General features: G+C 38.3%; 2 pseudogenes; both read left to right on the forward strand.

Moving 5' to 3' along the window:
* On the forward strand, positions 1-26206 carry LOC135747990 (uncharacterized; annotated as a pseudogene).
* LOC135748007 (uncharacterized) overlaps positions 26206-26983 on the forward strand; it is a 3229-nt pseudogene continuing 2451 nt past the window's right edge.

Raw genomic sequence — 26983 nt, forward strand, 5'->3', positions numbered from 1 at the left:
GAAAAAGGCTTTTAAAGGTTTAAATCTAAAAAAAAAACAATTTAGATACAAATGAAATCAATCTTAAACTGGTGGCCTTCTTCTTCTTTTGTTTTTCGGTTTACAAATTCCACTTTCTAAATCGAGATAAGGCATGATGCCTACACAACTTGCTTTTAAAGGGGATGAGAGCTGAGACCCTCATTGGTTTACTGCACGTTATGCCCAAAACACACCCATTACGAGAATAGGAACGACCCTTTTAGACCGTGCGCTTAGCGCATAAACTATTTTTTTGTCGTTAAATTGACAAAAGTGGAATCGGACACGCCCATTTAGACCTGCGTGCGTGCGCTTTAGACAGTGCGTTTAGATTGTTAAAATAGGGCCATACGTCTGCTCGATCTGTGGAGAGAGATTCACTAATGTAAGACCTCATCAGAAGAAACATACTGAAGAACAAACTGATCTGTGAAAAAGACTTTGGGTTGGAAATAACACAGCATTTTTAAAGTTTAAAACTAATAAATAAAACAAATGACTCTGCTGTACTTACATTTACCAATGTTATGTTATCAAGAGCCATTTTTGTGTTATGTTTTTATTAAATGATGTAACAAGCAAAACGTGTCTCTTAAAGGATGAGATCTGATTTTATTCTAATAAATGATCAAATACTTGCTAAGAGAAAGAATTATATTTAGTTTAACATCTCCAGTAGATAGCAGTAGAGTCACACTGTGAATACATCTGAAGGATGCTTTGAAGGCAGCTCTGTTTCGTGCCCTTCATTTGGCAACTTCTAAAGGATGAACGAGCTGTGGGAGCATCAACCCCGAACCCCCTGAATTGGCATCCGATGGCTCCTTCTTCACAGCCTTGGCTATCTCAAGATTCAATACGCGCCTGTGACATCCGGGTATTTTTATATAAACATTCAGAACTGTATTTGAATACAATTTTTGCAAATTTAAAAAGTTTATTGGCTGTTGAAAATGATAAGATTTGTTAACAGCAGGATGAATGAATGAAGTGTTGAGCGTCTTCTCTCTCCAGTACAGCAGGAGGCGCTGAAGCTCTTTAGTACACAAATAAACTCACTAAAGAAAAAAAGAAAGAAAGCGCGTGTGATTTGATTTGTTTGTGTATCCTCGTTGTTTTTCTCTCTTGAGTGTTTTATTGAGAGTAAACCGAGTCTTGTCTCTGTGTATTTTAGTGTTGATGATGATATGGATGTGATGTGCTGTAAATCAGTAGGAACTGATCTGTCCATGCTGGATATTGATGATTTTATCACAGAAATCTCTCAGCTGAAGAAAGAGGTGGCGTTACTGGAGATAAAGCTGAGGTTAAGAGGAGATGAAGGACTGAAGAGAGAGGTTTGTACAGCTTAAACATCCTTTACCTGAATCAGACAACATCAAATCATTTATAATCTTACTCTGTGTGTTTGTGCTTTAACAGTCTGTTTCTCAGACATTATGGTCTGGATGTCAAAACAACTTTTAAACCTCAATGAGAGTTAACTGATGTATGTTGGACCCTTAGCTGTCTCTTAAATAAATCATTGTGCAGTTTATGTAAAGACATAACGTTAGGGCTCACAAGTTTTTTAGCGTTAATTTTTTATTGAATCAGTCATATTCAACAGTTTTTTTTAACATTAGCCACGGGATGAAGGAAAAAATATAAAATTTAAATAAAAACATGGAAATGCTTACATACATTAATTCATTTAACGGCTTTCTTATTTATCATATTATACATTGTTTAAGGTATTGCTTAACTCTTATAGAGGGTATGCACGTGACGTCACCTTCGGCAAAAGTGACTGCGGTTACGCCCACTGAGTAGCAAAAGACAGCGTCAGCATTTGTGTGCAGTGTGAAATCAGCGACAGCACGAGGAAAACGCGTAAAAGCTGTTGTGCAATAGACTGTACTAACACATTTAAAAGTACACAATTTTAATGTTATTAGGTAATAAATAAATTTTAATATGCAATATTAAAGAATACGCAGTATGATTCTATGCTTTAGAATGTAGTGAAGTAAATTTTTTCCCAATACAAACACCCTAATAAAGCACAGATGCTTGGAAAATGTAACTAATTTAACGAAGTGTTGTTCACCTCTGCTATCAAATCCAACTAAATTCAATTTAAGCTGATAATAGTCAGTTTTACTGGCATTGTGCGCAGCAGTCGCTATGAAAAACAGACATTTTGTTGAATCATTTGCCACTCAACAACGCGAGTTCCGGTGTGGTCATGTGGAAAAGTGACGTCAATGCATACTCTCTATAGCAAAATTTGGAATAATGGTTTATAATCACCATATTAACATTTATACTAATTTATATATATTTGATTAATCGTTACATTAGAATGAAATCGATCTCTAGTCCACTAAATTCTGGAAGTTAGACACTTGTTCCCTCACTAAAAAGCCCATTCATTTTTTCCATCGACTTTTTGATCGTCGCTAAAAATAAACTTTTGTCTAACGTGTATAACGAAACTAAACCTCTCTGTGTTTGTGTGTGTGCGTGCGTGCGTGCGTGTGTGTGTGTTGTGTTGTAAGGATGGGGTTTGTTGTGAATCTTCAGAGTATGTGACTGTTTGGAGCTCCAGTGAATTTCTGGATTCAGTGTGGATGAGCAGAGATCAGAGCTGCACACCACAGTCACTGCTGGATAAACTCTCTGAAGAGACATCCAGACACACACAGGACTCAGATCTCAGTCTGACTTTACTCTCTTATACTGAGTCAAAGCCCACAGACACTCAGGACACTACAGTGTGTGACAGTAAACAGAGCTTACAGGAGGATCAAACCTCCACAGAGTCTCTGGATTCTGTCTGTAACGCTGGAGAACAGCAGCAGATCCTGCAGACCAAACTCAAGATGTCTTCAGTTAAACCGATGGACAGTGGGAACCTAATGATGAAGATGAGAAGAGAAACTACAGCAGATGAAGATCACACTGAGGAAGATGATGACAATCATGATGATTTTATTCCTTCAGGTGTGTTTCCTCTTTTACCTTACATGACATTGAATTACACACAATTGCTTATAAAATGGTCACATTTAATTCAGCTTTTACAGCATGCAGGTTCATTTAGCTTGGATAGTACAAAAAAACACATGGGTATATTTGCTCCTGCTCCTGGGTCAGCTCCCCCTTACATTCACTCACTTATACAGACTTACGTACCCTCTCAATCCCTGCGCTCTTGTCACCGTGCTATGTCTTTTTCTCAAAAATAATTTTTTTTACATTGTTCTGATGCAGCAATATATGTCTCGCTTAACGGTTGTTAGGGTACACTGGTTGCTAGGGAGAGAATTTGCATACACCAATGATTATACATCAAGCCTCGAGTAAAACAAGGCCACCCCCATGTCTCTACAATGTTCTGATGCAGAGATATAGGTCTTGGTACATGGTTGCTAGGGTACTCTCTTTGGTACAGGAGCAAACGCTAACGCATAGCAGTCAATCAACAAGTATAATAACTAGGGCTGTCAAAATTAACGCGTTAATAAGCATTAATGTAAATTCATTTTAACTACATTAAAGCTCCACTGTGTACTTTTTTTAGTTAATTCTTAGCAAAAACCCATGTTTTCTTTCAAAAGTATGTGCTCATTCATGTGTAATTACTTCCACCCCACTAATCAAAGTATTCTCGTAAGTGTAGAATCTGCTATTTAAAATACATACCGTCGTATTGCTCTCTGGCTGAATCCATGTTGTGCCTCCATCTTTGAAATACATTCGCCGACGAGGGACATTTCTGAAATTCAAGCTCCGCCTTTCGCGCTTTCAGAGTACACTCAAGCTGGCCGCGAGCGACAGGAAAAACATCAAGACCAAAGTCAATATTGGAGTTAGTTTTCCAAGATGGGGCTCAATGGACACTGAAGTTGCTAAGTTACTTTCTATCTTCTCCACAGGTAATTCAGCATATTCGTTTACATCTATACAGTCTATGTTGTAAACTTGAAGTTTTATAGTTCCTTGGCTAACTATAGCATGGGTATGCAGTTAGTGTAAACACGCATGTGGTTTAATGTGTTCGAACAGCCACACGCCGTCTCTCCGCCCATTTATGTAATCTGAGGTACTGAGATAAATGTTTTTCATCTTTTCTGACCTCTAACACAAACACACGGTGTACAGCGCTATTTTTAGCCTTTCATTGATAAAAGCGCCTGATCTGCGCGTCTTTCGTTTCATTTTAACTTACAAGCGTGTGAAAGTTGAGCGATCTTATTTCACCAATATCAGAGAAAGCTCTTACATATACATGGACATGTAACGTTTACTTAAACATAAGCACACTGTAAAAAAACTTTGCTGCCTTAAAATTTTTTGTTGAATCAACTTGGATTTACAAGTCATTTCAACTTACTATTATTTATCTTGACTAGAGATGAGTTGTTATAACTTATAAAATTAAGTTGACTTTTGGCAACTATATTTTATAAGTTGTGACAACTCATCTCTGTTGTCATGACTTGTAAATCTGAGTTGATTTAACAAAAAATTTTAAGGCAGCAAAGTTTTTTTTACAGTGCATTGGACTCTGACATATTAGTTCGCGTCCATTTAAACACGTCATTACTCCCGCTCATGATTAAATGACAGGAGAGGGACTCGTCCACAGACCATCTCCTCAGTAATCTGAAGAGAAGCGCTCGAAAATGGACAAAAAGAGACAGATTTAAACACCAAGTGTAAACGTGATGCGTCTCTCTCGTCCACTTGTGATCCGATCGATGAAAACACATCTTAATACCAAGTTTAACAGCCCCTGTGATATTTTTCATCGCATCGATGAAAAAAGAAGTGTCTAAGCTGCGTTTATGGTTGCTTTTTGTATGTGATTTTAAGCGGACATATCATGACAATCAGACTTTTTCCATGTTAAACATAAATCTGTGTGCTTTGATGGATCACAGGCAAATGACATTGCAAATTGTTCATTTTTTTCCATTGCTTTTGCTTGTAGCAAAACTTTCACCGCTTGATGGGAGTAGATCCTACACAGTGGAGCTTTAAGTTTATTAATGTGTGATTAACGCAACACGCAATTTCTGTTTGACCCTAGGCTTGGCCCATTTTTGGATAAATTGAGACGCAGCCTACAGTAAATAGTAATTAAACGTCTAAAGTAATCTTTATTTGTACTATAACTATTTTTATTACACGGCTCTCTGGAATACTTGATTCTGATTGGTCAGTTGAGACATTTGCAGGTCCGTTCTTTTCAAATAATAACCGCTCCAAAGTAATAACGCATAGCCAGACTACTTGCACGAGTAAAATCGCTCCGCGCCAATAAAGATCAATAAAGATTACTGTTTGGCGCCATCTTGTGACAAACACTGGACAACCACGACAAGACACAGAGAGCTTACTGAGACTGAACTTGACAAAATAGAGCATGTCAGCTACGAAGCCAACACACAAAAAAATACAGAATGGGCATTAAAACTTCTCAAAGACTGGTTAAAGAGAAAAAAATGGAGACAGACAAGTATGAAGCAGAGGATCTTAATAAGGTATTACGATCATTTTATGCATCTGTGCAAAGTTTCGCGGAAGGATAAAAATGTTAATTTAAAACAAATATGCCAATAAAATGTTTCAAATTCATATTCATGTCCAGTTTTTTTTCTTATGTGGCAAGTAGCCGTGTAATAAGCGGGATAATGTAGAGGCAGCCGGTAGTTATTGGGAAATAAGCCCCTTCAGTGTGATACAAGACCCTCCGCTTCGCGTCTGGTCCTGATCACACTGTCGGGGCTTATTTCCCGATAACTACCGGCTGCCTCTACATTATCCCTTACTTATGAACTAATACAAATAATGCGTGTCCATCCACTTGCACGTCTGAGATTTTGGTTTTCGGTTTTAAAACATGGGTTGGAGGAATTGGAAAATAAAGTGCTGGACTTGCGTGGTGTTAAAATAGTTATCAAAAGAGATAAAGTTCGGGACCTGATTGATGTTAAAAAAGTTATTTAGAGTGACAATACTCAAAAATGATCTTCCTCACATTGATTGAAAGATCTGATGCATGCATGCACACAGACGCACAACCCTGATATATGCACACATAGACAGATTTACACTTTTAATAATATTTCTTTTGGCAAGAATTCAGTCAGATATAATCTGTTAGTGAAAAAGTGAATGTTTGATTAACTGTTAAAGAAAAAATATCATAAGATTATATTAGATCCTTGCATTACAGTAGATCATAAAGCTATCAGTCTCGATGTCAAACAAACAATAAAAAAAGTTGACATTGTTTTTTTATTTCTGGACTCTTTAAGCACAGATGCTAAGCTGTTCGTTTAAATGCTTACATCTTCTCTATGCGCATGCTTTTTGCATAGTTGGGTTTGACAAATGAAAACGTCTCTGGTAACGTATGTAACTGTTGTTCCCTAAGAAGGGAACGAGATGCTGCGTCTCCCTTGTCATACTTCCTGCGTCCCTGTAACGCCGTCTTTGGCAATATTTCAGATAATGATATACTTCCTGGCTTCACCCTGTCTTTGTGGTTAAGCCTCACCATTGGTTGAATTTGTTATACACATTCAGACACACTTACCATTGGAGACGTCCCCAAAGTTTCACCGCAGTGACGCAGCGCGAGTTCCCTCGAAAAGGAAGCAGTAACAATGTATCTTAAAAGGTAACACGATGTAACCTTGCTCTCACTTGAAATATCCCAGCTAACAGAAAAAAGTTCTAAGAACGTTCCCTGAAAGTTTTTAACGTTCCCAAAAACGTTCTGCCAACGTTAAAAGTGTCCAGTTTTCTTGACGTTCTAAAAACGTTTTTGTGTTGTCTCAACGTTAGAGGAATGTTACATTTTACCATTTTTAAACGTTATGACAATGTCATGTTTTAATGTTCACAGTCACACAATGTTTAAAACAACAACTGTTTATTATATTGACTTCTTTGATTATTATGTAAATGATAGAGAAACATTGCATTTTATTATATTTATTTTTTATATTTATATTATTTTATTATATTTATTATATATTATATATTTATTATATATTATATATCTATTATATGTAAGTTTAGATGTTGATGTTTTGTTTAATTTTAAGTCACCATTATTGTGATTAGTGTTCGTTTTAGTTGGGCTCTTGAGCCTTGTCTTTTGCTTGCTAGTTTTTTCCCTGGTTGTGTTAACTTTTTGTTAATACACCACATTTGTTATGAACATGTTAAGTTAGTAGTGTAATTCTGTGGTGTGGTGGTTGGTACATAATGGTAAAAAATCATTCCTAATTAATTTAGTAATCAAAAGTTTATTTTCTGTCAATAATGTAAATGAGATCCAGCACTTTCACAGCAGTTTGTCATTAAGGAGTTTTAGAAACTTTGGACAAAAAATATCCGCTATTTAATTGGGACGTACAAACATCAAGAATCAGACTATGAATCTCAACCATGGTGACAATTAAATGAAAAACGTCATGCTGCAATGCATGCTGGGTATTAACAAATTACAAATCTCATTCAGGACTCCCAGCATGCACTGCAGCATGGATAAATATTTTTTTCCAATTTTCTTTGTCACCATGGTTGAGATTCATAGTCTGATTCTTGATGTTTGTGCGTCCCAATTATATAGCAGATATTTTTTGTCCAAAGTTTCTACAACTCTTTAATGACAAACTGCAGTAAAAGTGCTGGCTCTCATTTACATTATTGACAGAAAATAAACTTTTGATTAGTAAATTAATTAGGAATGATTTTTTACCATTATGTACCAACCACCACACCACAGAATTACACTACTAACTTAACATGTTCATAACAAATGTGGTGTATTAACAAAAAGTTAACACAACCAGGGGAAAAACTAGCAAGCAAAAGACAAGGCTCAAGAGCCCAACTAAAACGAACACTAATCACAATAATGGTGACTTAAAATGACACAAAACATCAACATCTAAACTTACATATAATAGATATATAATATATAATAAATATATAATATATAATAAATATATAATATATAATAAATATAATAAAATAATATAAATATAAAAAATAAATATAATAAAATGCAATGTTTCTCTATCATTTACATAACAATCAAAGTCAATATAATAAACAATTGTTGTTTTAAACATTGTGTGACTGTGAACATTAAAACATGACATTGTCATAACGTTTAAAAATGGTCAAATGTAACATTCCTCTAACGATGAGACAACACAAAAAAATTCTTAGAACATCAAGAAAACTGGACACTTTTAACGTTGGCAAAACGTTTTTGGGAACGTTAAAAACTTTCAGGGAACGTTCTTAGAACTTTTTTCTGTTAGCTGGGATGTCCCCACATTTAGTCCTTGAATTTGAGGGTATTGGACCTGGATAGTCCTTGAATTTAAAGTTAACTAAGGTGTGGGTTAAAATCACATCTGAAGATTTCCAGTCCACTCCATGCAGTCGCTGTGCAACTCTCCACACTAGGAAATAAATGACTTCTCATCTATTGGGTGTTGTGTGCAATGGAAAGATGCAGCTTTAGAGTCAATAACTACTTCAACCCCATTAGCAGCAATAACTGAATATAAAAAAAACATACAGAATCTCAGTTGAACCTATTGTTTGTGTGTTTACAGTTGGTGTAAATGTAAATCATAAGAGATTTCTAATGTTGTTGTCTTTCAGATAAGATCAGTCATTCGTGTTTGGATGGAGAAATAACGTCTTTATCGTCAAAAGAGCGACAGACGGCACAAACTCTTTCCTGCATCACCGATGAAGAGACATTGAGCTCACAGAGACCTTTAGATAAAAATGCAGAACAAAAACTCTTGACCTCCACCAGATCTGAGATCAGCTTCACTACCTTACAAAAGTATAAACGTCATCATTCAAAAGTGCACAGAGAGAAGAAGAAGAAGAAGAAGAAGCAGTTTCACTGTCAGCAATGTGGGAAGGATTTTGGCTTCTTATCTCAACTAAAAGTTCACGTGAGGTCACACAGTGGTGAAAAGTCTTTTTACTGCACTGAATGTGGCAAATTTTTCAGCACCAAACAAAGTCTTCATTTTCATCAGAGAATTCACACTGGAGAGAAACCATACGAGTGTCCTCACTGTGAGAAGAGATTCAGCCAAAAACCTCATCTAAAGACACATATGCTTAAACACACCAATGAAAGACCGTATCAGTGCAGTCAATGTGACAAAACCTTTAAGGATTCACGTTCATTAAAATCACACCAGAATATTCACTCTGAGGAGAAACGCTATCAGTGTTCACACTGTGATAAAGGTTTCTGTCATAAATCTAGTCTGATAATCCATGAGAGAATTCACACTGGAGAAAAACCTTACGTCTGCTCTCACTGTGGAAAGAGCTTCTCTCATCCAAGTACTTTTAAAGCTCATCAGAGAATTCATACAGGAGAAAAACCTTACGTCTGCTCTCAATGTGGAAAGAGCTTCACTCTTCCAAGTACTTTTAAAGCTCATCAGAGAATTCATACTGGAGAGAAACCTCATCACTGTACTGTTTGTGGGAAGAGTTTCAGCAAAAAATGTAATCTAAAGAAACATGTGCATATACACACCAATGAGACCATATCAGGTTTTAGTGAGACACCATAGAACTCATACAGGTGAAAAACCGTTACAAATGTTCTCAGTGTGAGAAGACGTTTACTAAGCCAGATTCCTTAAAAGCCCATTTGAGAGTTCATACGTGAGAGAAACCTTACGGGCCCTATTATTCATCCAGCGCAATGAGCGACACAAGTGTCTTTCACTAGTTTCAACCTGGCGAAATTATCATCTTCACGTTAAGCTTGGACCAAGTTGTTTAAATAGCAAATGCATCTGCGCCCAATTTTGCTCCCATGGGCGTTCTGGTCTGAAAATGAGGTGTGTTCAGGTGCATTCTTGGTGCGTTGCTATTGTGAGGCAACTAAAATAGACTACACCATTAACCAACTAAAACCTGGTTTAAAGTCAATGACGCAATATTGTTTTTGTTATTTAATGAGCGCATTAGTAATACGGGACGACAGTGCGCGTTTGCTTAGCACACCCATGGATGCGCAGCAGAACACAACCCTTTTATAATATGAAAAATTAAAGGATTAAAATGTAAAAGATTATTATTGAGTCTCTTGGACTTAAAGGGACCACTTAACATGTCCGCCCCAAAAAAAATCAATTCATACTCCACACTCCAAACAGACGGGGGCAGTATACCTCCAGAAAAGTGAGTTGGTCTATTTTAATTTAGCAGCTGCAAATTTAGCAGCATATATCAAGTTTGATTTACATTAGCAACTAAGTTATCATTAGTCACAAAAAAAAAACATTCGGTCTCATTAAAATTGCAATGTTTTCCGCTACGTTTCGTGCGTCCATTTGGTGTTCATTATAATCGGAGACATTTCAAGCTTCTTAGCTAATGTTACATTTAAGCATCAGCTTGGTAGATAACGGGTGAAAACCGGATCGGATCCGTGGGTAGAGCTAACTTTTAAACGCTAACAGCTAAGGATGCGCAATAATTTGCATGCGATAGTCTTGCGCTTCTCGTCAGTGAAGCCGGTTTCTTGATTAAAAGTGAATCGCCATCAGCTGCTTTCAGATGGAAAAACATGGCGCTGTCCGAGTGCTGAAACTGTTCTCTGCATGTTTGTAAATTCTTCATCTCTTGTTTGTTACAAATAAAGTATTTTTAGAGCACAAACCTTTTCTTGCATATTTGCAGATTATTACACTGATTTTGTAGGATATCCATACATTTACAGCAAATAAAAGCTTGCTATTTTACTTCCGTGACTGAAAGAAAAAGGATTTTAAAGGTTTAAATCTAAAAAAAAAACAATTTCGATACACAGGAAATCAATCTTAAACTGGTGGAATTCTTCTTCTTTCATTTTTCGGTTTACAAATTCCACTTTCTAAATCGAGATAAGGCATGATGCCTACACAACTGTCTTTTAAAGGGGATGAGAGCTGAGACTCTCATTGGTTAATTGCACGTTATGCCCAAAACACACCCATTACGAGAATAGGAACGACCCTTTTAGACCGTGCGCTTGGCGCATAAATGATTTTCCTGTCTTTAAATTAGCAGAAGTGGAATCGGACACGCCCATTTAGACCTGCGTGCATGCGCTTTAGACAGTGCGTTTAGATTGTTAAAATAGGGCCCTACGTCTGCTCGATCTGTGGAGAGAGATTCACTAATGTAAGACCTCATCAGAAGAAACATACTGAAGAACAAACTGATCTGTGAAAAAGACTTTGGGTTGAAAATAACACAGCATTTTTAAAGTGTAAAACTAATAAATAAAACAAATGACTCTGCTGTACTTACATTTACAAATGTTATGTTATGTATTTATTAAATGATGTAACAAGCAAAACGTGTCTCTTAAAGGATAAGATCTGATTTTATTCTAATAAATGATCAAATACTTGCTAAGAGAAAGAATTATATTTAGTTTAACATCTCCAGTAGATAGCAGTAGAGTCACACTGTGAATACATCTGAAGGATGCTTTGAAGGCAGCTCTGTTTCGTGCCCTTCATTTGGCAACTTTTAAAGGATGAACGAGCTGTGGGAGCATCAACCCCTGAATTGGGATCCATCCATGGCTCCTTCTTCACAGCCTTGGCTATCTCAAGACTCAATGCGGGCCTGTGACGTACGGGTATTTTGAAATAACCATTCAGAACTGTAGTTGAATAAAAAAAATTAGCAAATGTAAAAGTTTATTGGCTGTTGAAAATGATGAGATTTGTTAAGAGCAGGATGAATGAATGAAGTGTTGAGCGTCTTCTCTCTCCAGTACAGCAGGAGGCGCTGCAGCTCTTTAGTACACAAATAAACTCACTAAAGAAAGAGAGCGGGCTGTTGTTTTTTTTTTGTATCCTCGTTGTTTTTCTCTCTTGAGTGTTTTATTGAGAGTAAACAGAGTCTTGTATCTGTGTATTTTAGTGTTGATGATGAGATGGATGTGATGTGCTGTAAATCAGTAGGAACTGATCTGTCCATGCTGGATATTGATGATTTTATCACAGAAATCTCTCAGCTGAAGAAAGAGGTGGCGTTACTGGAGATAAAGCTGAGGTTAAGAGGAGATGAAGGACTGAATAGAGAGGTTTGTACAGCTTAAACATCCTTTACCTGAATCAGACAACATCAAATCATTTATAATCTTACTCTGTGTGTTTGTGCTTTAACAGTCTGTTTCTCAGACATTATGATCTGGATGTCAAAAAAAACCTTTTAATACACAATGAGAGTAAACTGATGTATGTTGGACCCATAGACCGTAAAAAAAATGGACGTAGTGTCCGTGACGTCACCCATTGGTTTGTGAAGATCGCTTTTGAAGCTTAAAGTAGGCGTTGCCTGCCGTCGCCATCTTGGCCGCGCGTCCGAGAGGCATCCAGCCATAGATATGTATATAAAGGCTAGATGGCTCGTCCGCGCTGATGGCTAATTGAGTTGAACGTCCGCATTTTGGCGGCCATCTTAGGACAGGGCGCTCGCTCACTCGTAGCATTGAGTTTTAATGATGCAGGTACTTTTAAATGACCATAACTTGCTTAATTTTTTACCAATTTTCAAACGGATTGGTTTGTTATAAACGTCAAATATGTACCTATGACACTGAATACGTATACTAAAAATAAATAAAAAAATCATGAAACATGTTAAAGCATCCAGAATTATAGCCACGTTAATAACGTTTGTAAAAAACCAAACCGTTTGTAAATCCGTCAAGAATTCAACAAGTTACGAGCATTTTAGTTGGCGTATGTCACTCACCTTCCGTCCACAGCAGCAGGGAGCAGCACTATGGCAGCACTGACCTAAGATGGCCGCCAAGTGACGACACAGCTGACTCCGCCTTGAGCCATCTAGCCTTTATATACATATCTATGCATCCAGCTACAGGCCCGCAGACTCACTTCTTGCTAGACACCAGTGGATGGACAGCTGACGTCATTTCCGTATCGTCATTCACTTTTCAAATCTGACGCGCCATGCACATGTCAGCGGTAAGAAAAAATAATAAACTGTCGATGATTTATCGGTCATGTCAAAATTCAAATGCACAATCTAGCTAGACAGTTTAAGGGGGCAGGAATGAGGTGTGGTGTGCACAGTGTGCAATAGTTTATTTGGAACTTTTCATGTTTTATTTTCTCTTGAAATCGGGACTTCCCCCACAACCTTACGGGCCTGACTGTTGCATCTTCATTCTGATGGTCAGATTTGTCTAATTTTACTAAGATGTGTGTAATTTCCAGAGGTGTAAAGAGTAGCTGAAAGCCATACTTGAGTAAACGTACAAATTCCTTACTGTAAAAATTACTCCACTACAAGTTACAAGTCACCAATTTAAATACGACTTGAGTAAAAGTATTAAAGTAACCCAATTTAAAAGTACTTAAGTATTTTTACTCGTACTGAATGTTGGCTCAAATATGCACTAGTCCTCAACACAAAGAGACATTGTAGGTCAGTGAAAACTAAGAAAGTTTATTTATGAGGTTTTATTTCCTAATATAGAAAAGAAATGAAACACCTCAAAAGTTTGACCTGGCAGAACAAACACAGATTAAACATAGTCATAGTCTTTTGATTAAAATTTACTTTAGTTTTAGTCATATTTTTGTCATCTGAATTGATTTAGTTTTAGTCTAATTTTATTCAACATTACATTTTATTTAAACCCATTTAATTTTAGTCTAGTGTCATTGTGTATTTGAATGTGCCATGCTGAAAAATATATAGCCTAACTTTGTGATATAAATATATGGTAACACTTTACAATAAGGTTCATTAGTTAACATTAGTTAGCTACATTAGTTAACATTAACTAAAAATGAACTGCACTTAGCATTTATTAATCTTTGTTAATTTTAATTTCTACAATTACTTATACTTCATTAAAATCTTGTTAACATTAGTTAATGCACTCTGATCTAACATGAACAAACAATTAAAGCTTACATTTTTATTAACTAACATTAACAGAGATAAATAAATAATGTAACAAATGTATTGCTCATGGTTTGTTCAAGTTAGTGAATACATTAACTACTGTTAACTAATGAACCTTATTGTAAAGTGTTACCAAATATTCTTATAGGCCTAAAGATATAAAAAGATATAATTTTAATATTTAAAAAATTCCAGTAAACTAAAATTACACTAACAGAAATATGATCATGCATATTAAAAACAGGAAGTTGTTCATTCGAAAGATTAATTGAAAACACATGTAGTGCGTAACACCACAATCTCACATTAAGTGCACATTTAGTCATGCATCCCTCTTTACAGTAAATACATTACAGCATACTTGGTTAAATTTGAGGACAGTGAAATTGTACACTTGTTATCAATCTTATAATGTACTTAAGTTACTTGAGCAATAAGGACAGGACATCGCTGGTTTATTTTGGCTTATATAGTAAGTTATATCAAGTTATGTAACTTACCAGCTTAGGTTAGCTGATAAAGTAGCATCAGAGTATATAAAACATTTGTGCTTGCCTTTGAGTTGCGGGATGACCCAATCGCGCTTCACTTTTGTTTTGATTGTAGCATCACAAGTTTAACAAAGGGTCCCTTGACAGAAGCAAATTTGATATGCATCCATATGTTTGCTCTTTATCTCGTCTCTCAGATAAGACGCTAACTTTTCTCTACAGTTTATGACATACGCAGCACGCAGATGTCCCGCTACGGTGGCTCAACGCAAGCCATTCAGTGTTTGACATCAAAATACCGCGAGACCAGACTTCTCCATATGCATTTGATTCGCTCTCGCAGTACTTTGATTTCATACGATTGCCCTGCGTAGCGCCAATGAAGTCCCTCAGTTGTGTGTGTCCGTCTAACCTCGCGACCACAGATTCTATCCATCATCACTCTCTGACACTTTCGTTTCGTTTTTATTTGACGAATAAACAATGTAGCGAGTAACGTTAAGTGTCATTTCAAATGTAGTGGAGTAAAGAGTACAAATACCCAATCAAAAATGTAATTGAGTAGAGAGTAAAAGTTGCTTATATTTTTGATACTCAGTACAAGTACAAAGTAGCCCAAAAAATACTTAAGTACAGTAACGAAGTACATTTACTCGAGTACTTTACACCTCTGGTAATTTCCAATAAATATTGCAAAACCACGAATTGAATTTGATCTGGATTGTTTGGTAAATTGTCTGATCATGTGAATCTACGTATTTTTAAAAACAGAAGTGGTTACATTTACAAAAAAAAACCTGTGGTCAATTAACATTTACAAGTCTGTTTTAATGACAAAACGTTATAGTCCATTGATCTAGACTGAATTTAAGTCACAAAAAAATAGTGAAATTATCTGAAAATATATATATTTTCAAGGTGTGAATGCAGTTTTCATGAATTATTGATGTTATAATATTAAGCATATTATTGAGAATTGTTTTATGTAAAGAGATATGATAAAGATCATATTTCAATTTGCACACCGATTTTATATTATATATTTTAAGTCATTAAAGTAAAATGACAATACGGAAAAGACGTGTGCAATTAAGCCTGCAAAGAATGTCTATCCACTGGTGAAAATCGAAAATAAATATGCTGTCTATCCAGAGGTGAAAATATAAAATAAATATGCTGTGTATCCAGAGGTGAAAATATGAAATAAAATTGCTGTTCATCCAGCGGTGAAAACGGAAATTAGCGGCGAAACGGAAATGCCGTAGGCTGTCTATCCACTGGTGTCCAGCCACTGGTGGCAAAGAGTATAGTGCTTCTATACTCTTTGCTGGTGGTGTCTAGTCGGAGGTGAGTCTGCGGGTCTGCAGCTGGATGCTATTGGCGCGTCCCCGCGAATTACTTGCGGAAAACCGAAAATGGGTAAAGAGGCGGGACATGGGTGAAGCTGAGGTGAAACCACGCCCGCCTAGTCTCGCGTAGCCAGACCTTCAATACTGAAGGTCTGGTGTTTTTCACTGCTTTTTCTGGACAAAGCCCGCCCACGAGCTGTTTGACCGACATGTCAAACAACCAATCACAGTTTATTTCGTCTAGCGTCACGTTTCGGACTCCCCACAATAACGAGCCGGCTGGCAACAAGTCAGTTATTGAAATAACCAGCCGCAACCGAATAGCATCTAAATAAACAACATTACTCACCATAGGACAACGTTGTGCACTTCATCAACAGCCACACCAATGAGACGATCCCGTTAAACGTCTGTTTGAAGCATATCTCCACTTTTTAACACATACAAGCAATTCAGGAGAACCTAACTTTTTGACTCCACTAACTGCCTCAAGCAAAACTCTTGGACGTCTTTTAGAGAGTCGATGCCGCAAACTTTCCTTTTTTTTGAGAATCCAATGTTTAGCTGATCATGATAACTGCTCATTATTATCCACGTGAACACGACTGATTCTCTTCCTCAATGGAACGTCACAGCTTTGTTTTCCAGGGACCGAAACTAATCGCGACACTCGCGTCTCGTGGAAATCCGGTTTATTTCAACCAATCAAAGACGACTTTAACATTCTCACAGGGTTTCCAGAAAAGTGTACGAAAAACATCAGACGTTCAGCCAACAGTTTGTGGGCGTGACGTCTGAGGCTGAGACTAACGCCCGCCTAGCGCGAGTCTAGTGACAGCAGTGGCTGTTCAACCGACACTCAAGCGACCACGCCCTTAATTATGCAGAAGTTTAAGGCTTAATATAATCTAAACGGGTGAGTTACAAAAAAATTCACCCCCCTCACAGTTGTCATGAAGGGCAAAATTAGCTATATAGGCCAAAACACTTTTTGTACCAGGCTGTAAACATATTATTTTCTATTGTAAAGTTGGCCATTTTTAACATGGGAGTCTATGGGAATTGACTCCCTTTTGAAGCCAGCCTCAAGCGGCCAGTCGATGAATTGCAGTTTAAGTCACTTCCGTGTTGGCTTCATTAAAGAGATCGGAAGGTTGCCCCTCGGTTGGACCCTTATGCCGAGTTCAGACTGTATGATTTTCAAATTAGTCAGGTCACCTGTGGTTTCACACTATGTGATTATCAGGGGAAGCGTTCAGTCGCTGCTGTTTCACACTGCATGATGGATTGGCGACAGGGGTCTTCATGCATGACTTTACCGTAAGAAGAATCGCCGATAACTTTTCCCGGTCTGCAAACTATGTCTCACAACCAAACGCACGCGAGAAGTGACGCGAAGGAAACAGCGCGAGGTCACGCGTGCAAGACCGGAGTTCTCACGTGAGACTGGGATTATTGCTAGGTGTGTTCGACTTCATGCGGCGCTGCGCAGACCGATCGGCGGCTGACTTGAAGCAGTGCATTCCGGTTAGTATTTTTGTCCGACTTCAGCTGGCGCTGCAGGCACGTGACTGTGTCATGTGGTTTTTATGTACCGCGAGAGCGATTCGAGATCAGCCGCCAGAGTTACCCCCCAGTCACATTAGCTACAAGCGACAGAGACAGAGCGCGACAGGCTACCATTCATTTTTAATGGAAGTGGCCGTTTGCCAGCGACAAGCGACGAGCTCGCCGCTGCGCGAGCAAGGCGGGGCCAAAATAGACAAGCAGGCTATTTTATGCAAATGCTGAGCGATGCGACAAAGCGACTGCCAATCAGAGTGAAGGAGCAGCGTGATGTAGGTCTGTGGTCGAGTCTGAGAAAATAATTCAAGATGGCGGAAAATGCACATTTATGTATATATCTGATAAGTTTGGCATTTTATCTCATATATTTTGTTACTTTTATCGAGAAATAAATACTTTTAAATCCAAAAACACCGTTCTTGCAACTTAACAATACCTCTAAAGTGACTTTTGATACCGCTTTGAGAAACTACCCAAGGAACGCCCATCAAGCGAGTGCGTGTCGCTAGGTGTCGTTCACTTTTGTAGCTAATGTGACTGTAGGGTTAGCCAGCGCAGTTCGCGAAGAGGAGCTGCACGGGCTGTAATGACGACACAGCTGTTTCACCATTGGTCGGATTCACCACATGACAACAATCACGTGTGTTTCGTGCTTATTTTCATGCCCTCAGTTCCTCAAATGCTCACAAATCTGTATTTTTATAACAGTTAAAGCTTTTTTCATGTAGTCGCGATGTTATATTGTGTCATGTTCATCAAAATAAAATGGATAAAAAACGTAGACCCCACAACATTGGTATTTAAATCATATCTGCTTATCTTGAACTTTATGCTTGTAAAAACAGATGCTGTAAGCCTCTACAGTTCCACTCATGCTCATACACGGACATTCAAAACAGTATAATTCACTTTTTATGAAGTTTACATCTTACAAATCATGTTTAATGCAATTAAGCAAGCAAACGACACGTGATCAGCCATGCTTGACGTAAATGCCGCAAACTACGGGAAGCACGGCGCGTCCGACTTCACGTCTCCGTTTTCAGCTCCTCCCCGCTTGCACGCGGCTAATCTCGCTGATCGGTTATATCCAGCCGCAGCCGATGTCAAACACACCTATTAAAGGCACACAAGGCAAGTCTGAGTATTATTTCTCTACTAGCTCCCCCTAGTGTCTGGGAGTAAATGCTTTCTATATCTGAGACTTTACGAGACTGAAGGACACCGGGTCGGATACAGCGAACTTGCAAGTGGGGTGTTCTTCCTACAGACGGTAGGGGCGGGCGAGAGAGTCTTCATTCGTCATGTAATGAGTCATTTAACCATATACCGACTTGCGAAGATGATTTATTAACATAAAAATGCTGCTTGTGTCCCTTTAAAAATAGTCACCCGCAAGAAGTTTACCATACAAATTGCATGTGCGCTCATTTGCAGCAGAAAGAAGAAGAAATAAAAATGATGAATGAGGAAATGTTTGGAGAGGCTCCTCCCCGAACTTCCAGCTGTCCTATGTTGCTCTCTCATTGGATGTAGGTCATCGCCGATGTTATTGTCAGTCAAAACACATTTCACACGGAATGATTTTGAATGTTAACTTATATTTTTCAGATTACAATATTACTTTTTTAAATTAGTGATTATAAACCATTATTCTAAATTTTGCTATTAAAAGTTAAGCAATACCTAAAACCAATGTATAATCTGATAAATATGAAAGCCGTTAAATATATTTATGTATGACAGCATTTCCATGTTTTTATTTAAATTATATTTTTTCTTCATCGCGTGGCTAATGTTAAAAAAAACTGTTGAATATGACTGATTCAATAAAAAATTTACGCAAAAAAACTTGGGAGCCCTAACGTTATGTCTTTACATAAACTGCACAATGATTTATTTAAGAGACAGCTAATGCCGAGTTCAGACTGCACGATTTTAGCCCTGATTTTGACTCGCCGACAGGTTTTGCGAAATCGCCGACAAATGGCCGAAATCACAGGCAAATCGATGCTCGTGCACGCGAGTGACAATCACACAGTGTGAATTATAAAAGAAGCATTCTGAGAGGATCGCCGACGAGTCGCGGACACCCGTGAGATATTTGGCATGCTAAATATCTGGACCGGTCGCCAGCATTAGCTGTCTCTTAAATAAATCATTGTGCAGTTTATGTAAAGACATAACGTTAGGGCTCCCAAGTTTTTTTGCGTAAATTTTTTATTGAATCAGTCATATTCAACAGTTTTTTTAACATTAGCCACGGGATGAAGAAAAAATATAATTTAAATAAAAACATGGAAATGCTGTCATACATAAATATATTTAACGGCTTTCATATTTATCAGATTATACATTGGTTTTAGGTATTGCTTAACTTTTAATAGCAAAATTTAGAATAATGGTTTATAATCACTAATTTAAAAAAATAATATTGTAATCTGAAAAATATAAATTAACATTCATTCATTGAGAAAACCGGTCTTGCAGGATTATCGTTACAGCCATATGGGCAATTATAATGAAATCGATCTTGAAGAAGTTTGTTTTAATCCCAATATAAAGTAATTAAGGATAATCTACATGAATATGTCAATCAGTTTACCATTACGTATTATCTATATGAATATAATTAACCAGTTATGTGTATCAAATAATTTACCATTTATATATATATATATATATATATATATATATATATATATATATATATATATATATATATATATATATATATATATATGGTGGTGACGCTTACAAAAGTGATGTAATGTGTGTTTTTGCCTGAACACAAAACTATTGTGTTACAAACCCATATAATGCAGTGATGGCTGAGAGAGAGTCAGAGTGATCTTGCAGGATCTTCCCAGGACCACATTTTGGTTCTGAGAGGATTCAACAGGACGGCCTCGGCTTTCTATTTGTCCGGATAATAAAAGTCTATCTCTTGAAATCAAAACCTAAGACTGAAGACCGTTTCATTCGGGTAAAACAATCTCTAGTCCACTAAATTCTGGAAGTTAGCGGGACACTTGTTCCCTCACTAAAAGCCCATTCATTTTTTTCCATAGACTTTTGGATCGTCGCTAAAAATAAACGTGTTTTGTCTAACGTGTATATATGTGTAACGTGTATAACCAAACTAAACGTGTGTGTGTGTGTGTGTGTGTGTGTGTGTGTTGTGTTGTAAGGATGGGGTTTGTTGTGAATCTTCAGGGTATGTGACTGTTTGGAGCTTCAGTGAATTTCTGGATTCAGTGTGGATGAGCAGAGATCAGAGCCGCACACCACAGTCACTGCTGGATAAACTCTCTGAAGAGACATCTAGACACACACAGGACTCAGATCTCAGTCTGTCTTTACTCTCTTATACTGAGTCAAAGCCCACAGACGCTCAGGACACTACAGTGTGTGACAGTAAACAGAGCTTACAGGAGGATCAAACCTCCACAGAGTCTCTGGATTCTGTCTGTAACGCTGGAGAACAGCAGCAGATCCTGCAGACCAAACTCAAGATGTGTTCAGTTAATCCGATGGACAGTGGGAACCTGATGAGAAGAGAAACTACAGCAGAGGAAGATCACACTGAGGAAGATGATGACAATCATGATGATTTTATTCCTTCAGGTGTGTTTCCTCTTTTACCTTACATGACATTGAGTTACACACAATTGCTTATAAAATGGTCAAATTTCATTCAGCTTTTACAGCATGCAGGTTCATTTAGTCTGGATAGTACAAAAAAACAGATGGGTATATTTGCTCCTGGGCTTTTAAACCACCACTGGGTTAGCTCCCCCTTACATTCCCTCACTTATACAGACTTACGTACACTCTCAATCCCTGCGCTCTTGTCACCGTGCGATGTCTTTTTCTCAAAAAGAACAATTTTCTACGTTGTTCTGATGCAGCAATATATGTCTCGCTTAATGGTTGTTAGGGTACACTGGTTGCTAGGTAGAGAATTTGCATACACCAATGATTATACATCAAGCCTCAAGTAAAACAAGGCCACCCTCATGTCTCTACAATGTTCTGATCTAGAGATATAGGTCTTGTTACATGGTTGCTAGGGTACTCTCTTTGGTACAGGAGCAAACGCTAACGCTTAGCAGTCAATCAACAAGTATAATAACTAGTGCTGTCAAAATTAACTCGTTAATAAGCATTAACGTAAATTCATTTTAACAACATTAATTTTATTAACGTGCGATTAACGCTACACACAATTTCTGTTTGACCTTGGGCCTGGCCCATTGTTGGATAAATTGAGACGCAGCCTACAGTAAATAGTAATTAAATGTCTAAAGTAATCTTTATATGTACGTTTTTTTTTTGAGAGATGTATCGTCCTAAATACAAACTAATACAAATAAAGCATGTCCATCCACTTGCACATCTGAGATTTTGGTTTCGGTTTTAAAACATGGGTTGGAGGAATTGGAAAATAAAGTGCTGGACTTGTGTGGTGTTAAAATAGTTATCAAAAGAGATAAAGTTCGGGATCTTATTGATGTTAAGAGTTATTTAGAGCGACAATACTCAAAAATGATCTTCCTCACACTGATTGAAAGATCTGATGCATGCACACAGGCACACAACCCCGATATATTCACACATTGACAGATTTACAGTTGTAGAAATATATGTTTTGGCAAGAATTCAGATAGCGATATACTTCCTGGCTCCTGCGTCACCCTGTCTTTGTGGTTAAGCCTCACCATTGGTTGAATTTGATATACTCATTCAGATGCACTTACCCCTGGAGGCGTCCCCAAAGTGTCATCGCAGTGACGCAGTGCGAGTTCCCTCGAAAAGGAAGCTGTAACAATGTATCTTAAAGGGTAACACAATGTAACCTTGCTCTCACTTGAAATATGTCCCCACATTTAGTCCTTGAATTTTAGGGTTTTGGACCTGGAAAGTCTTTGAAAGGTCCTTGAATTTAAAGTTAACTAAAGTTAAAATCACATCTGAAGATTTCCAGTCCACTCCATGCAGTCGCTGTGCAACTCTCCATACTAGGAAATAAATGACTTCTGATCTATTGGGTGTTGTGTGCAATGGACAGACGCAGCTTTAGAGTCAATAACTACTTACGACCCCATTAGCAGCAATAACTGAATATAGAAAAAACATACAGAATCTCAGTTTAACCTCTTGTTTGTGTGTTTACAGTTGGTGTAAATGTAAATCATAAGAGATTTCTAATGTTGTTGTCTTTCAGATAAGATCAGTGATTCGTGTTTGGATGGAGAAATAACGTCTTTATCATCAAAAGAGCGACAGATGGCACAAACTCTTTCCTGCATCACCGATGGAGAGACATTGAGCTCACAGAGACATTTAGATAGAAATGCAGAACAAAAACTCTCGACCTCCACCAGATCTGAGATCAGCTTCACTACCCTACAAAAGTATAAACGTCATCATTCAAAAGTGCACAGAGAGAAGAAGAAGAAGAAGAAGAAGAAGCACTTTCACTGTCAGCAGTGTGGGAAGGATTTTGGCTTCTTATCTCGGCTAAAAGTTCACGTGAGGACACACAGTGGTGAAAAGCCTTTCTACTGCACTGAATGTGGCAAATATTTCAGCACCAAACAACATCTTGATCTTCATCAGAGTATTCACACTGGAGAGAAACCATACGAGTGTCCTCAATGTGAGAAGAGATTCAGCCAAAAACATTGTCTGAATAGACATATGCGTATACACACCAATGAGAGACCGTATCAGTGCAGTCAATGTGGAAAAACCTTTAGGGATTCAGGTGCATTAAAATCACACCAGAATATTCACTCTGAGGAGAAACGCTATCAGTGTTCACACTGTGATAAAGGTTTCTGTCAGAAATTTAATCTGATAGTCCATGAGAGAATTCACACTGGAGAAAAACCTTACGTCTGCTCTCACTGTGGAAAGAGCTTCTCTGATTCAAGTACTTTTAAAGTTCATCAGAGAGTTCATACAGGAGAAAAACCATACAAGTGTCCTCACTGTGAAAAGAGATACAGACGAAACCAGAATCTGAAGACACATATGCTTATACACACCAATGAAAGACCGTATCAGTGCAGTGAATGTGACAAAACCTTTAAGGATTCACGTTCACTAAAAAAACATCAGAATATTCACTCTGAGGAGAAACGCTATCAGTGTTCACACTGTGATAAAGGTTTCGGTCTGAAATATCTTCTGATTATCCATGAGAGAGTTCACACTGGAGAAAAACCTTATGTCTGCTCTCAATGTGGAAAGAGCTTCTCTGATTCAAGTACTTTTAAAGTTCATCAGAGAATTCACACTGGAGAGAAACCATACGAGTGTCCTCACTGTGAGAAGAGATTCAGCCGAAAACATCATCTGAAGTCACATATGCTTATACACACCAATGAAAGACCGTATCAGTGCAGTCAATGTGACAAAACGTTTAAGGATTCACGTTTACTAAAAAGACATCAGAATATTCACTCTGAGGAGAAACGCTATCAGTGTTCACACTGTGATAAAGGTTTCTGTCATAAATCTAGTCTGATAATCCATGAGAGAGATCACACTGGACAAAAACCTTACTTCTGCTCTCACTGTGAAAAGAGCTTCTCTCATCCGAATAGTTTTAAAGCTCATCAGAGAATTCATACAGGAGAGAAACCTTACATCTGCTCTCAATGTGGAAAGAGCTTCACTAATCTAAGTCATTTTAAAGTTCATCAGAGAATTCATACAGGAGAGAAACCTTACGTCTGTTCTCAATGTGGAAAGAGCTTCTCTCATCCGAATAGTTTTAAAGCTCATCAGAGAATTCATACAGGAGAGAAACCTTACGTCTGCTCTCAATGTGGAAAGAGCTTCTCTCATCCGAATAGTTTTAAAGTTCATCAGAGAATTCATACAGGAGAGAAACCTCATCACTGTACTGTTTGTGGAAAGAGTTTTAGTTATCGTCAAAGTTTAGTGAAACACCTGAGAACTCATACAGGTGAAAAACCGTTACAAATGTTCTCAGTGTGAGAAGACGTTTACTAACCCAGATTCCTTAAAAGCCCATTTGAGAGTTCATACGTGAGAGAATCATACACCCAGAGCAATGGGCAACGCAAGTGCTCTTCACTAGTTTCAACCCATCGCAATGATCAATTTCACATTTAGTGCCGCGTTGTTTAAAAAGCAAAAGCATTTGCGCACAATTTTGCACCCATGGGCGTTCTGGTCTGAAAATGAGCCATGTGAACTTCAGGCACATTCTTGGTGCGTTGTTATTTTGAGGCAACTAAAATAGACTACGCCATTGACCAACTAAAACCTGGTTTAAAGTCAATGGCGCAATATTGTTTTTGTTATTTAATGAGCGTGTTAGTAATACGGCACAGTGCGCGTTTGCTTATCACACCCATGGATGCGCAGCAGAACACAACCCTTTTATAATATGAAAAGTTAAAGGATTAAAATGTAAAAGATTATTAATGAGTCTCTTGGACTTAAATGAGGACCGATTATGAGACGTTAGAAGATGTAAAGAGCTGCTTCACCTGTAGCTTGGTAAGAAATTGTTTTGCTTTAAACACATACTTCTGTTTTAAAATGTTTTTTAAATGCTACCTCACGAATTTGTACCTGTGGATATGGTGAGATAAGAAACATTTTTAAGTAATGCTTTAAAAAAAAAACATGGCGCTGTCCGAGTGCTGAAACGGTTTTCTGCATGTTTGTAAATTCTTTATCTTCTGTTTGTTACAAATAAAGTATTTTTAAAGTACAAACCTTTTCTTGCATATCTGCAGATTTTTTTACACTGATTTTGTAAGATATCTGTCACAGGGTGACTTAGGGCGGAACCAAAAATAGAGAGGAGAGGTTCCGCCCGGAGCAATTTTTTTCTAAACCCCCGTTTACTTCCTGGGTTTCCATGGCAGCGAAATGAGGTCAGATTCATCACAGGTGTGCAAAGGAGGCAGCAATTATTGACTGGGCGATATGATTAATGCAGATTTAAAAGAAGGGCTGAAGAAGCAGAAGCGGTCGATTTCGGGCGAGTGAACTTCCGCCTTGGGCAACTCAGCAAACACCCGCCTCCGAAGAGTTCGCAGGCCCCGCTGATCCGGCGACCGCTAGAAAACGGGCGGAAAGAGTGCGGGGCTGGTCCGGGCGAAAGGACGGCGTGGTCGTGTGAAGGAAGTTCAGTTGTTGGGCTCGTTTGCTGCTGTTTTGGTGCGCTTGTTGTTGGGCTGTTTTTCCTCTCAGGCTGAAGCTGGCGTGGCTGTGTGGGACGAAGAAAACCATAGTGGCTGGAAGACGATTGGAGATTACTGGAAACTGAAACGAAACAAAAGGAGAAGCCGAGTTTAGCGTGAGTGTTTGCCATACTGAGGATATTGTGGCATAAGTGAAATCGCTGTGCAACCCTGTTGGGGGAAGAAACGTCTCGTTCCGTGTGGCCGGAAATAATCGCCTGTGTGGATCAAAGAGGAGAACATTAGAGAAGATCTTACAGTGATTGTGAGTATGGAACATTGAGTTTGGGACACACTGTATACTAACCTGTTTTGTAGCAAACGACTCCGGGAAAAGGAGGACGGCCCTACCCCTGAACAGTGTGGTGGGTGAGCCGGAGGAGGACAAACTGGGGCTATCACAGCGACGTGAATGCTGACTGGGCCGTGCTAAACACCATCTAACGGACTCCGGCAAGTGGAGGAAGACGGGGCGTCCTAGATGTTCACTTTGAGTGCGGTGGGTGAGTCTGTGTTGTTGTGGAAACTTCACTTTGACGTGGTGCTGTGTACTGCTGTGTGTGTATTGTCAGAAAACCCCCGCCTTCGCTAACCTCGCCATGGAAGAACGAAAAGGCTGCAGGTCTCAGTTGTTATTACCTGGCCTATGCTGTGAGCGAGCTCTGGATGTGCAGTATTACTCAGAGCTTACAGGAGGATCAAACCTCCACAGAGTCTCTGGATTCTGTCTGTAACGCTGGAGAAGAGCAGCAGATCCTGCAGACCAAACTCAAGATGTCTTCAGTTAAACCGATGGACAGTGGGAACCTAATGATGAAGATGAGAAGAGAAACTACAGCAGATGAAGATCACACTGAGGAAGATGATGACAATCATGATGATTTTATTCCTTCAGGTGTGTTTCCTCTTTTACCTTACATGACACTGGATTACACAAAATTGCTTATAAAATGGTCACATTTAATCCAGCTTTTACTGCATACAGGTTCATTTAGCTTGGATAGTACAAAAAACAGATGGGTATATTTGCTCCTGCTCCTGGGTCAGCTCCCCCTTACATTCACTCACTTATGCAGACTTACATACCCTCTCAATCCCTGCGCTCTTGTCACCGCGCAATGTCTTTTTCTCAAAAAGAAAAATGTTCTATGTTGTTCTGATGCAGCAATATATGTCTCGCTTAGCGGTTGTTAGGGTACACTGGTTGCTTGGGAGAGAATTTGCATACACCAATGATTATACATCAAGCCTCGAGTAAAACAAGGCCACCTCATGTCTCTACGATGTTCTGATGCAGAGATATAGGTCTTGGTACATGATTGCTAGG

The sequence above is a fragment of the Paramisgurnus dabryanus genome, chromosome 24, assembly GCF_030506205.2.
Source record: "Paramisgurnus dabryanus chromosome 24, PD_genome_1.1, whole genome shotgun sequence".
In the NCBI taxonomy this organism is placed as follows: Eukaryota; Metazoa; Chordata; class Actinopteri; order Cypriniformes; family Cobitidae; genus Paramisgurnus; species Paramisgurnus dabryanus.